The sequence below is a fragment of the Leucoraja erinacea genome, chromosome 6 (assembly GCF_028641065.1).
Source record: "Leucoraja erinacea ecotype New England chromosome 6, Leri_hhj_1, whole genome shotgun sequence".
In the NCBI taxonomy this organism is placed as follows: Eukaryota; Metazoa; Chordata; class Chondrichthyes; order Rajiformes; family Rajidae; genus Leucoraja; species Leucoraja erinaceus.
The window spans coordinates 41,707,190-41,719,195 of record NC_073382.1 but is presented as its reverse complement, the minus strand read 5'-3'; the positions used below and the strand labels follow the sequence as shown (position 1 = coordinate 41,719,195).

The 12,006-nt window shown below is 43.9% G+C and overlaps 1 protein-coding gene across 1 annotated transcript in view; it reads right to left on the bottom strand.

Annotated features, from left to right (window-relative positions):
* LOC129698002 (glypican-6-like) overlaps positions 1-12,006 on the bottom strand; it is a 738,013-nt gene that overhangs the window by 239,992 nt on the left and 486,015 nt on the right. The gene's annotated exons all lie outside the window — the stretch shown is intronic.

The window sequence follows — 12,006 nt, the reverse complement described above, 5'->3', positions numbered from 1 at the left end:
AAGAAAATAATGAATTCATTTTTAATATAAAGATCTAGCAATCTTAATTACATACTAATAGTTGAAATATTTAAATATCAATCATTTGAAAAACCGTCTTGTTAAATTAATGCAATATACAAAACTGAAGGGTATCACATAAAAAAAACTCTCTACAACAGTGTTGCGATGAGTATCTGTTTACCTATGGACAATGCAGCCACAAGTAACTGCAGATGCTCGTTTACAAAAAAAAGACACAAAGTGCTGGAGTAACTCAGTGAGTCAACTAAAATGCTGGAGTAACTCAGCTTCGTTTGTAGAATAATATTCATGGTGTGAATCACACATAACATGTTGTAGTCATGCGATGTGAAGGGTATTGTGGTGGCATACTAGAATGTAGTGGAACCTAAGATAGCTCACATTGATTAATATGTTTCTGGCATAATCAATTTCTAATTATTAATAAGCGTGTTCTTTGGTGAGCTGCACATAGGCTAAATGGGCAAATTTATATGGACTATTTTATTGACTGTGGAGACACAAGAGACTGCAGCTGCTGGCATTGGGAGCAAAAAATATATTGCTGGAGGAACTGACCAGGTCACCATCATCTGTGGAGGCAAGAGAATAGTTGACGTTTCAGGTCAAGATCCTGCATCAAGACTGAGAGGGTAAAGTGAAGAAAATCAGTATAAAGGGGTGAGAGGGAGGGGTGAGTTAGGAACTAGTAAACAACACATGAATCCAGGTGAGGAGGGATTGATGCAGATGGAAGCGGTAATGGGAGGGAGGTAGTGGAGATAGTAACAGGTTGTTGGCAGTGCTTTGTTCATTTGCATTAAATAGCACAATGTATCTCGCAGCTCTTATAGAGATCCAGGTTTGATATTGATTGCATGAATTTGTACATTCTCTCATGGTTTTCTAGATATACTTCAAATTCCTTCCACATCTCCAAGGAATTCTGGTAGTTTTATTGGTTACTACAACTTACCTTCTTGAATTCATAAATGACAATTAAAATGAAAGGAGAGTTGATGGGCATATGCACGAGAGTAAATCACAGTGAAACAAAGATAAGGGGAAAAAGACAAATGGGATTGTTCACCTGGAATCTGGCATGGTGAACTGGCTTTCATTCATATGCTTAGATGTATAATGTATGGCTGTAGTTTTCCCTTCTGAGACATTCCTATGAGATTGAAGATGATGATTTGCGTTGAGTTCACTTCTGTAGGTACTGAGGTGACGATTGAGAACAATGTGAGACCTGCAAACGTTTTTACTGTTGGGGCAGGAGGATAGGACCAACAAGATGGGTAGGAGATGAACGCTGGCTTTGGTTTATGTATGCTGTCATGAAGTTTCAGGATTTTGCAGAGACACTATATTGATGCCTTCACATGCCTGCCGCACAGTCTTGGCCTCAAAAGCAAACCGAGACCAAGGATCCTGTGGTGAGGTACATCATGAATTTTGTGACAGCCTCCAATCAAATTACTGTGTGTGTTTCCAGACATTGTCCAGATTATAAAATTAACAAATCTATTATTCTGAAAGTAAAACAAGCAGTAAAATGTTGAACAGATCAATTGACAATACCACACTAAGAGTTTCCTTAAGCACCTTCAATAGAATACTGAGTGTGGTTGACATGGTCTAGCATGGTTCTTTCCTATGCATAGCCATTACCTTTCCTTCATTCCATTTGGATCATACAATGCAGGCCAAAAGTTACAAATAAAAATATGGTTTTATTTCGAAGTCACGTGAGTGACTATGTGAAGAGCCCGCCAATCCGCATGTGCGTCAATACGTGAGATGCAATGCGGCGAGTCGGAGCAGTTTCGCAACTGCTCTGCCAGGTAAGTAATTTTACGTCCCAGAGTAGCTGATGGAGGCGGCTGCTCTTGGCGGCTGCCGCCATTGGAGCTCCGAACGGGAGCAGGCGGCCGATTTCGGAGGCCGCCGTGGAAGCTCCATAGGAGCTCGGGTTCATTATTGCCTGCCGGCTTTGAGCCTAATACGGGAGCAGGCGGCTGGATTTTAAGCCACTATGGAGATTCCATCAGGAGTTGGTGTTGCCGGCGCGGCTCGGGAGCTCGCTGCTAACATTAGCAGCAGATGGTGTTTAAATATAGCCGCGGCTAGGTTTCGTATCGTTGCTAAAGTTAACAGCGGCCGGTGTTAGCCGCGGCCAGGGACGTTAGGTAACCTTAGCTGCCATAACGCCTATACATTTTTTAACATAGAAATGCTGTTGAGGCAGCATACGCTGGAGACCAGCACATGGTGTGTGCTCTATTCGTATGGGCATTTCGTTATATTACACATAGTTCTTTAATTTAAGTCAAAATCTGAAGAACTGATTAAGGTAAAAATAGAGCTGACAGTTTTAATAGCGGTTGCTGTTCGGTCACGTTTGTGACTATCGCAGCAGATAGGACATTTACTTCATACACCATATGGTGTAGTAAAAATTTGACTTGCCATTACGGCACAGAATGGGGCTCCACTGGAGGGGGTGGCTGTTCGGAAGAACTCCATTGAGGCTCCAGAAAAGAGCTCCTGGCTTGGGAAGCATTTTTTCAGCTGTGTCTATTAGACACCTGTGGAGCAATATCTAGTGCAGAGTTGCGTCGTGATAATTTCCGCTCAGTAGGGGGATTATTGGAGATCCTTCAGTGGATGTGGTGTATCTGGACTTCCAGAAGGTTTTCGACAAGGTCCCACATAAGAGATTAGTATACAAACTTAAAGTACACAGCATTGGGGGTTCAGTATTGATGTGGATAGAGAACTGGCTGGCAAACAGGAAGCAAAGAGTAGGAGTAAACGGGTCCTTTTCACAATGGCAGGCAGTGACTAGTGGGGTACCGCAAGGCTCAGTGCTGGGACCCCAGCTATTTACAATATATATTAATGATCTGGATGAGGGAATTGAAGGCAATATCTCCAAGTTTGCGGATGACACTAAGCTGGGGGGCAGTGTTTAGCTGTGAGGAGGATGCTAGGAGACTGCAAGGTGACTTGGATAAGCTGGGTAAGTGGGCAAATGTTTGGCAGATGCAGTATAATGTGGATAAATGTGAGGTTATTCATTTTGGTGGCAAAAACAGGAAAGCAGACTATTATCTAAATGGTGGCCGACTAGAAAAAGGGGAGATGCAGCGAGACCTGGGTGTCATGGTACACCAGTCATTAAAAGTAGGCATGCAGGTGCAGCAGGCAGTGAAGAAAGCAAATGGTATTAGCTTTCATAGCAAAAGGATTTGAGTATAGGAGCAGGGAGGTTCTACTGCAGTTGTACAGGGTCTTGGTGAGGCCACACCTGGAGTATTGCGTACAGTTTTGGTCTCCAAATCTGAGGAAGGACATTATTGCCATAGAGGGGGTACAGAGAAGGTTCACCAGACTGATTCCTGGGATGTCAGGACTGTCTTATGAAGAAAGGCTGGATAGACTTGGTTTATACTCTCTAGAATTTAGGAGATTGAGAGGGGATCTTATAGAAACTTACAAAATTCTTAAGGGGTTGGACAGGCTAGATGCAGGACGATTGCTCCCGATGTTGGGGAAGTCCAGGACAAGGGGTCACAGCTTAAGGATAAGGGGGAAATCCTTTAAAACCGAGATGAGAAGAACTTTTTTCACACAGAGAGTGGTGAATCTCTGGAACTCTCTGCCGCAGAGGGTAGTCGAGGCCAGTTCATTGGCTATATTTAAAAGGGAGTTAGATGTGGGCCTTGTGGCTAAGGGGATCAGAGGGTATGGAGAGAAGGCAGGTACAGGATACTGAGTTGGATGATCAGCCATGATCATATTGAATGGCGGTGCAGGCTCGAAGGGCCGAATGGCCTACTCCTGCACCTAATTTCTATGTTTCTATGTTTCTATGTTTCTATCCACAACCATGTGGATATCAACAAAGCAGTAGAATCTTTGATCCAATGGGGCTATGCTTCTGTTTAAATCATACGATCTGTGTTAACGCCTGGCAGGGTTGCAGTATTTCTCCCACTCTGTCTAGTAGACTATCGGGAAGAGGTGACTTTGATTATAATGCCGCCTCATCCGAGTCATATGGGGACCAGAGGCGCTCCATTTCCTCCCTGAAATACTCCGTTGGGGCTGCAGAAGGGAGCAAGGACTCAGGTGAGTCACCAGCAGGTGCAACCTGTCTAGTAAGTATAATGATCATACCAACAGAGCACCGATCTGCACAGCTAGTCCCTGTTCGGCTCCTAGAGGGAGCAGCTTGACAACCCCAAGTTGGGGAAAAGTCCAAGCCAAGTCTGTGGGACAAGTCCTGTGGGACAAGTCCTGTGGGATGCCAGATGTGATTGGTTGTTTGTCTCAATTGGAACATGTGATGAATCAGGTGGTGGCACGAGAAATGCTCCGTGTTAACGGAAGCATGTACAGGCAGTTTGAATCATATGCCTGAGGCAGCTCCTGGTTCAGGATTGCAATATTCCTCCCACTCGGATGAAAGGAGTGGTGGAGATGGTGCCATATAATATGCTCCGTGTTACGGGGGCATGCACAATCAGTTCAAGTCATATGCCTGTAGCTACCGCTGGTTCAGGGTTGGAATATTCTTCCTACTCAAAAGACTATCGGAGATGGTGTCACAAAATATGCTCCGTGTTACGGAAGCATGCACAGGCAGTTCAAGTCATACGCATGTGGCAACGCCTGGTTCGGGGTGCACTATTTCTCCGACTCTAAGGGAGCGTCAGAGATCATTATGGAACTGACTCCGAACATGACTATGTGCCTGAATCCCATGCTTTAATGCATGATGTACAAGAGTCACATAAGGAAGAGCTGCCTGCTCTTGCCTCTAAATTTGCTGTTCCCTCGGGGGCCGGGCAAGCCACTACAAGAGTAGTTGGCCAGAGGCATCAGCTATTTAACATCACACCAGCTGAAGAAATTACAAGCATGACAGACAGGGTCTGCAAATGGATCCTCGCTGAAGCTCCAAAAAAGCAAATCGACCCAGGGTCAGAGACGCTGGCAGGTAAGGTCTCTTTATTAACCTCCGTAAAACTCCGAAATGGAGCAGCCTGTCGGCACAGGTTTGGGTTTACTGGTAACATGGGCTGTCTAGTGTTTTTTCACTGTCACTGGGATAGATCAGGTTGATGTAGAGACATTGGCAGGCTGCCTTGCATAGTAACCTCTGTAAGTTCCAAGTAGGAACAGTTTGGATACCCTGGTTCAGGGTTGACCATCATGGAACTGGTTGGCCATATGGGTCATATTGACCAGGGATGCACTGCCTCATCATCTGTGATTGAGGTTATCAGACTGCTCAGTAGAATGAAGTAGTTGAAGTCTTCCTCAACACATGGCTTATTTTCTCCTCGGTTAGTAGAGTTGCCAGTTCATTGGAATCATCATTGCCATCCTCTCTGGGAAAGGTAGTTACCAGCAGGAAGCTGGTCTGGCATGTAATATATTTTGTATCTGACCTGCAGGTTCATGTTGTGAATCATTAATGTATTTATAATAATCCGTAGGCTCTCAATACCAGTATTCCTGATTGAGTGGCGGGTCGAAGAGATTGCGTTGTGCACTCTGCCGACTCGGACAAGTGGTTTGAGTCAAAGGAGTGCGAGGCAATTCCTGATTCAGGCTTGCATTATACTAATTTCCACTGAGGAAGAACTCTGAGTATTCATGGTGACTCTTATAGTCAAGAGTTGACAGGGAACTTGTTTTCCCACATCAAAGGGAGACTGTGTTTTCAGCTCTAGTCATAAGGTTCTGATTTTACTTCGGAGTCACGCATTGCGGCATTATTACGTTTCAGACATGCAAAGCGGCAGCCGGGAGTCAGGGCTCCCGAAGAAACGAGAGAAAATCTAAGTTTAGGTAAGTACTTACCTTTACTGTTACAGCCCCTTTGCGTCTGCTTGTTCCCCGCAGGGCGTGCAAGCGGCCCCTTGGACTCCGGGAGGAGTTTTTTTTCCGTTCTCACGTTGGAAAGGTGAGTTTGCAGTTGTGTTTTATTACAGATTTCAGGAACTCAACGCAAAAAACTCGCAAAGAGAAACTGCCCGCTGCAACTCTACCAGCGGGGCAGCAACCGGCGGCAGCGTCGCTCGCAGAGCGTTTTCGCTATCCCTGAGACCGAGCCAAGCCAGTCTCGCCAGAGCCTACACGGCGGACTGGGAAAGCGGCCAGGAAGCCAAACGGCCGGTCGTCTCCGATTCGTCGGAGGGGGACATGTCTCTACCAAAGCAGAGAGAGACAGCCGCCTGAGCTGCACCTAGCAGTTCCTGGAGGAGAAGGGAGACTGTGTTTTCAGCTCTAGTCATAAGGTTCTGATTATATGTTATCAGCGGAATGTATGAATAACTAGATAATGCATCTTCCGTGGCAAGAGAAGCCAGAAATGTTCCATCCGTATGGTCAATAGAGGAAAGGGGGTTCCGAGTGGAATCAGTGACTTCTCATCCGAGGATGAGTGGTCTGGCCAAGGACTAGAGGGGTATATTTCTGATACTTCTCAAGATTACAGTAACATGGTGCATGCCGAATCAGGTTATATGGGAACGATTGTATGGGAAGCTTGTGAACAAAATATGTGAGTTATTTTTAAAAGGAAGTAACAGAGGTTTGTGTGGGTTTCAGTTTGAGCCTAGAGAAGCATTTATGTGATGGCACAAGTGACATTGATTGTGCTGCTTTGTCTTTCTCTATAATACCATAAGTGGGACAATAAATGATTGGTTATTCACCCGCTGTTCACTAACATTACGCAGGGTGTCTTTTATATGACCACTCTAATAGCCTACACTCATTGTAGTGTCTGATGTATATCAGTAAATTATTATGCAAATATTCTTCTACTCTATTCCTAATGGGAGCAGTATTTTTTAAGATGATTATGCTTTCAGCAACTGATCTCAGCACAAAGCACACAGTCTTTACTCAATCTCTGGCTCGGTCTCTGGGTCATAACTGACATTAGGGTAGCTTGTTAGGGGAATGATCTCATAAGCAAAATGGGCATGATTGCGTACATTTGAAGTTGACAGCATACCCACCAGAGCAGAGATTGGGGGTGTCATTAGGTATACAAGTGCACTGAGCTTGCTAGTACCTATGAGATGAAAGATAGTTTCTTTATTGTTATTCAATAGTCTCAAGATATTGCTGATGGCTCATTAGCAGCCAATAGAATGGATATTTTCCCTTTTATCATACAGCAAGAGGCTTACATAGTGCCTGTTAATAATTATAAAATTTGGTTGAATATGTCTGGATATTTGCAGATAGAATTCTGCACAGTGTTGCATGAGTTATTGTCTAACTCAAAAGTCTATTGGGACTATGGTCCGGTTAAGAACAATGGCCATGCATGCAAGTTAGCACCATGGCATTAATAACCCATGTTTTTTCTACCATTAATGGTTTAACTTTTTAAGTGTTTCTCGCTAATTGCTTACTGCATGAAAGCACAGAGCTTTGAAGTCTTCACATAGTCACTGACGTGACTTCGAAATAAAATGGAAAGATTAAACGAGAACCTACCGTTTGAAGTTTGATCTTATTTTATGAGATGTTGAAGTGAGGGATTACGTGCTCTCCACTCCCAATCCTACTTATCATAAAGACCATTCGGTAGTTTAAGCTCGTTAATCTTTCTATATCTTAGGTCAGCAACTTTTCTGTGGTTTCATACAGCTGCCATAAAGATTGACGCGCATGCGGACTGGCGGGCTTCTTCACATAATCCCTCACTGCAACTTCTCATAAAATAAAGATCAAACTTCTAACGGTAAGTTCTCGTTTAATCTTTCTATTTGGGAGCAGTTAGTTTCTCAGGTAATGCTGAACAACAAATGCTAGTAGTTTTTCAAGGATAAAGTTTAACTTTCCATACTACATTTTTACAGTGTTGATTGATCTCTGAACCTAGATGGCTTGCATCATCTAAATCCATTTGATCCTGACTTTCTGATTAATGGGGATGTTATTGTAATCCAAAAAATTGTTCTAAAAATGTTTTTCTAATTATTCCTGTCATATGACCACATTTGATACAGCAATTACTTGCACACAATTACATTAGAAAGATAAGCTACTTTGATCTTTACATTCCCCATTAACTTACTGAGAGCAGACCAATTTGGATGGAATTTGATTCCTTACCTAAAGCAGTAAGAACGATTCAGGTTAAGCAGCTTGTCAGCACTTCCAGAAAGTGTTAATATCAATAATAAACTATACCAAGTGCAGACCCGTTGGACCCGGCTGCTCCCCCAACACACCTGTTCCCTACCCCTAGCCCCCATGGGAGACGTGATCCTCCAACTCAAGCCGTTAATTTAAAAGTTTTCATGTTTTTAAACTTTAATCAATAATGTCGAGAAATAAAGCATGAAATGTTCCCGGCCTCGACGGGAAAAATGTCAACCGGAATATGTGAAAATGTTATCATTACCGCGTAGTTTTTTGCAAAGTTGTAAAGACAACCACATACACACACACATATACATATTAACAAGATCAGAGTTTTAATAAGTATATGATATGATAACAGGCTTGGTTCAAGGTTGTTTGAATAGATCAAATTGCCTCAATCAAAGCAGGCAAACAACTGCCAGTGTTGTTATTAGAAGCAAGTCTCTTTTTCTCAAAATATTTTTCAGAAATTATTTGAAACACACTGGAATATTGCTGTCTAAATCTATTTGGTGTCATTTGTTTATTTTTTAGTTTCCTGTTCTCAGAATTTGTACAGAATAGGAACTAATACATTTTACATATTCCAATACTTGTGATTAGAAGGAATTCACAGTACAATTATTTATATAACCACTGCAACATTTGTCAAGAGAGCATGGTTTCTCTAAAGGCTTAACTACCGTGAGTCTATAATTGAACACTGCACAAACACCATCGACCAAGTTACAAAAAGACTCTCAGCAATCTTCAACAAAATCGGTTCAATTACAGGGAATTCAAAGGGAAACTTATACTTTGTTGCTGGGAGGTAATCTGGCAAGGCAGCTTGAGCACTCCAATGCTCCCAATTATAGAACTGCACTAGATGTCAATGTAATTCACATGAATAAAATTCAGGTAGGTTGACCTGCTTTCTCATGGTCATAGCTACACTGCAAAAAGCAAAACTGTCCCTATCCCCCAAATAATTTTGTCTTTATTCATCCTTTGGATTAGGGGCATTACTGGCAGGGCTGGATAAAGATGAAGAGAGGCCCTAGGGGATTCCACTTGTGAGCCCCCTCCCAATCCCCCACCGCCATGACGAGAGGAAGATGGAAGAGTCCACCAGATTGGCACTGATGTGCAGCCGAGCATGGCCAATGAGATAAGGCTGGAAAGCTGCACTTTTTATTTATTGCCAGTGCTAGTGTCGAGTTATCGGCTTAAAACACTATTATTCTGAAATGGAGGGCAAGGAAAATTACTGAAGTGTTGATTAGAGGCTACAGTGCGTTGTGACAGCATATGTAAGAAAGGCCTATGACAGTAAAAAATATTATACACCAGTCCCGTACGAAGTTTTTCAAAAAGGGGTTGGCATGGCAGGATTACAAAAATGTTATGTGAAATAAGTGCACGTAGCGCATATCACAAGCGCAAAGCTCAAAGACCCTTGCGGCCGAGGTCGCATTTTTGCACCAAATCTATGACCAATATTTCAGAAATAATTTTGCTTGTCAAGATTGCCTGGAATGGGATGATTGGGATCATTGTTGTATACTTTTTTTTAAATCAAGAATTGAAGTCCTTGTTTTAATAATCAAGTTGTATTGTAAAATGTTATGTAAAATGTTATAAAGGAGCATGCATACACTGAAAATAAAATACTATAAACCTTTTTTTTAGAAAATGTTTTATGTGTTGATTTGATTGCCTTTTACTGTTAGTGTGTGCACACTATAAAAATGATGCAAAATGAAAGTCGCAAACTACGGAATTCATATTTTTCAGTATTGTTATCAAGGAAAAGAAAGCAGTTCCAATTGTTTGATATTCACATGTAGGAGAAAATATAATTGCTCGAAAACCTACCTTAATTTTGCAATCTCACTAAAGATAATCCCCCTTTCCCTTTTTCCCCTCCTCCTTCCCTCTCACTCTCCTTCCCCCTCCCTCTCCCTTCACCTCTCTCTCCCTCCCCATATTTCTCTCCCCCCTGCCCCCCCTCCCCCTCTCTCCCCTCCCCCCTCCCCTCCCTCTCTCTCACCCCTCTGTCTCAACTCCCCCCCTTTCCCCCTCTCACATCCCCCTTTCTATCTCTCCCTCCCCCCCTCTCTCCCTCCCACGCAGAAAGGCTCCAATTCCGCAACGCAGACACCGTAACCACTGCCTGAAAAACGGGCACTCCCGCAACACAATATTCCACTACTTACCTGGAGTAGACACCTAGGATTTTTGGTAGACACGAGGCATCGAGGTGATTGTGTGGAGTACAAATGGAGATCTGATCCCGCCCAGGCCCACTGCGCATGCATGGAGAGACAGCATCATTTTGCGTCACCCGCTTCCCCGAACTGCGCAGGTGCGGATGGTCGCAATTTTTTCCCCCAAGACTTCCAGCGGGCCGGAACCAGAATTTTGGGTCATTTCCGTCAAAGTTGAAACGCTGATAGCGCTCCAATCTTTTTTTTCAGGGGATTTTTTTTACTCTGGAAAAAAAAACACCTTGGCTGGTGGCCCCCTAGATTTAGAGGCCCTAAGCTTCAGCCTATGAAGCCTATAGGTAAATTCTGCCCTGCCGAGGCCCCATTAGATCTCGAGGACCCAGGCTTAAGCTTGTGAAGCTTAAATGTAAATCCGGCCCTGAATACTGTCAAGAAGAGCATTCATGGTTCAGCTCTAATTCCACTTGAGAAGGAGCATGGTGAGCATGGTGAGCATGGTGAGCATGGTGAGCTGTCTTTTAATGATTTGGATTGTGTAGTTGGAGTAGTTTTAAGGAGCAACTGAAATTCAGGTGCTCATCACCTTCTGTAGAACATCTTTCCCCACACGTTTCCTTTAAACTTTGTCCACCTCACCTTAAAGCTATGACCTCTATTTATTGCTTTTTCCCCCATCCTAGCAAAAAGGCTCTGATTGTTAACCCAATCTAAGCCTCTCATACTTGTATATACTATCAGGTATCCCTACAACCTCTGGCATTCGAGAGAAAACAATCCAAGTCTATCCAACTTTTCCCTAAAGCTAATACCCCTTACTTCAGCCATCATCCTGGTAAACCTCCTCTGTACCCTTTCCAAAGCCTCCATATCCTTCCTGTAATGGGGCTACCAGAACTGCACTCTAATTGCAATACTCCAAATGCAGCCTAATCAAAGCCTTACAAAGCTGCATCAAAACCTCCTGGCTCTTATAATCAATGCCCGGACCTACAAAACCAAGCATACCATAAGCCACTCTATCTGCTAGTGGTGCCACTTTTAGCAAGTTATGGACTTGAACCCCCAAGATCCCACTATACATGAATTCTCCTAAGGGTCACGCCACTAATTATGTATTTCTCCTATAAAGTTGATCTTACAATCTTCATACTCAGAGCCAAGGGTGGAAAACCCGGGTGGGCCAGAGGCCAGAAGCACGTCCCCCACATGTTTTGAGAGGTGGGTGACATCCCCCCCAAGAATTTTGTGATCCATATTTTAAAATCTCCTCTTTCTGCGAGACAGTGGGGGTGGGACTGCTGATTGAGGGCGCGATGATTGGAGGAGGGAGGAGTGGGGTGGGGTGGGGTGGGGTGGGACTGAGGATAGAGTGCAGCAATTGGAGGAGGAGACGTGGCACAGACCTGCTCCTCATCCGCAGGCAGGATCGATCCTGGTCGGGTCTCCGGCGCTGTCCCGAGTGGCCAGAGAGGTCGGCAGTCAGATGCGAGCTGTGTCCCCAGCTGTGCCTCCAGGCCCACAGCCAGCACAGAGAAACAGCACTATACCCAGCTCAAATCTGCCTGTCCCGCCAGGTTAACCTGCCTGGGCTTGCGGGAAATATGGCCCG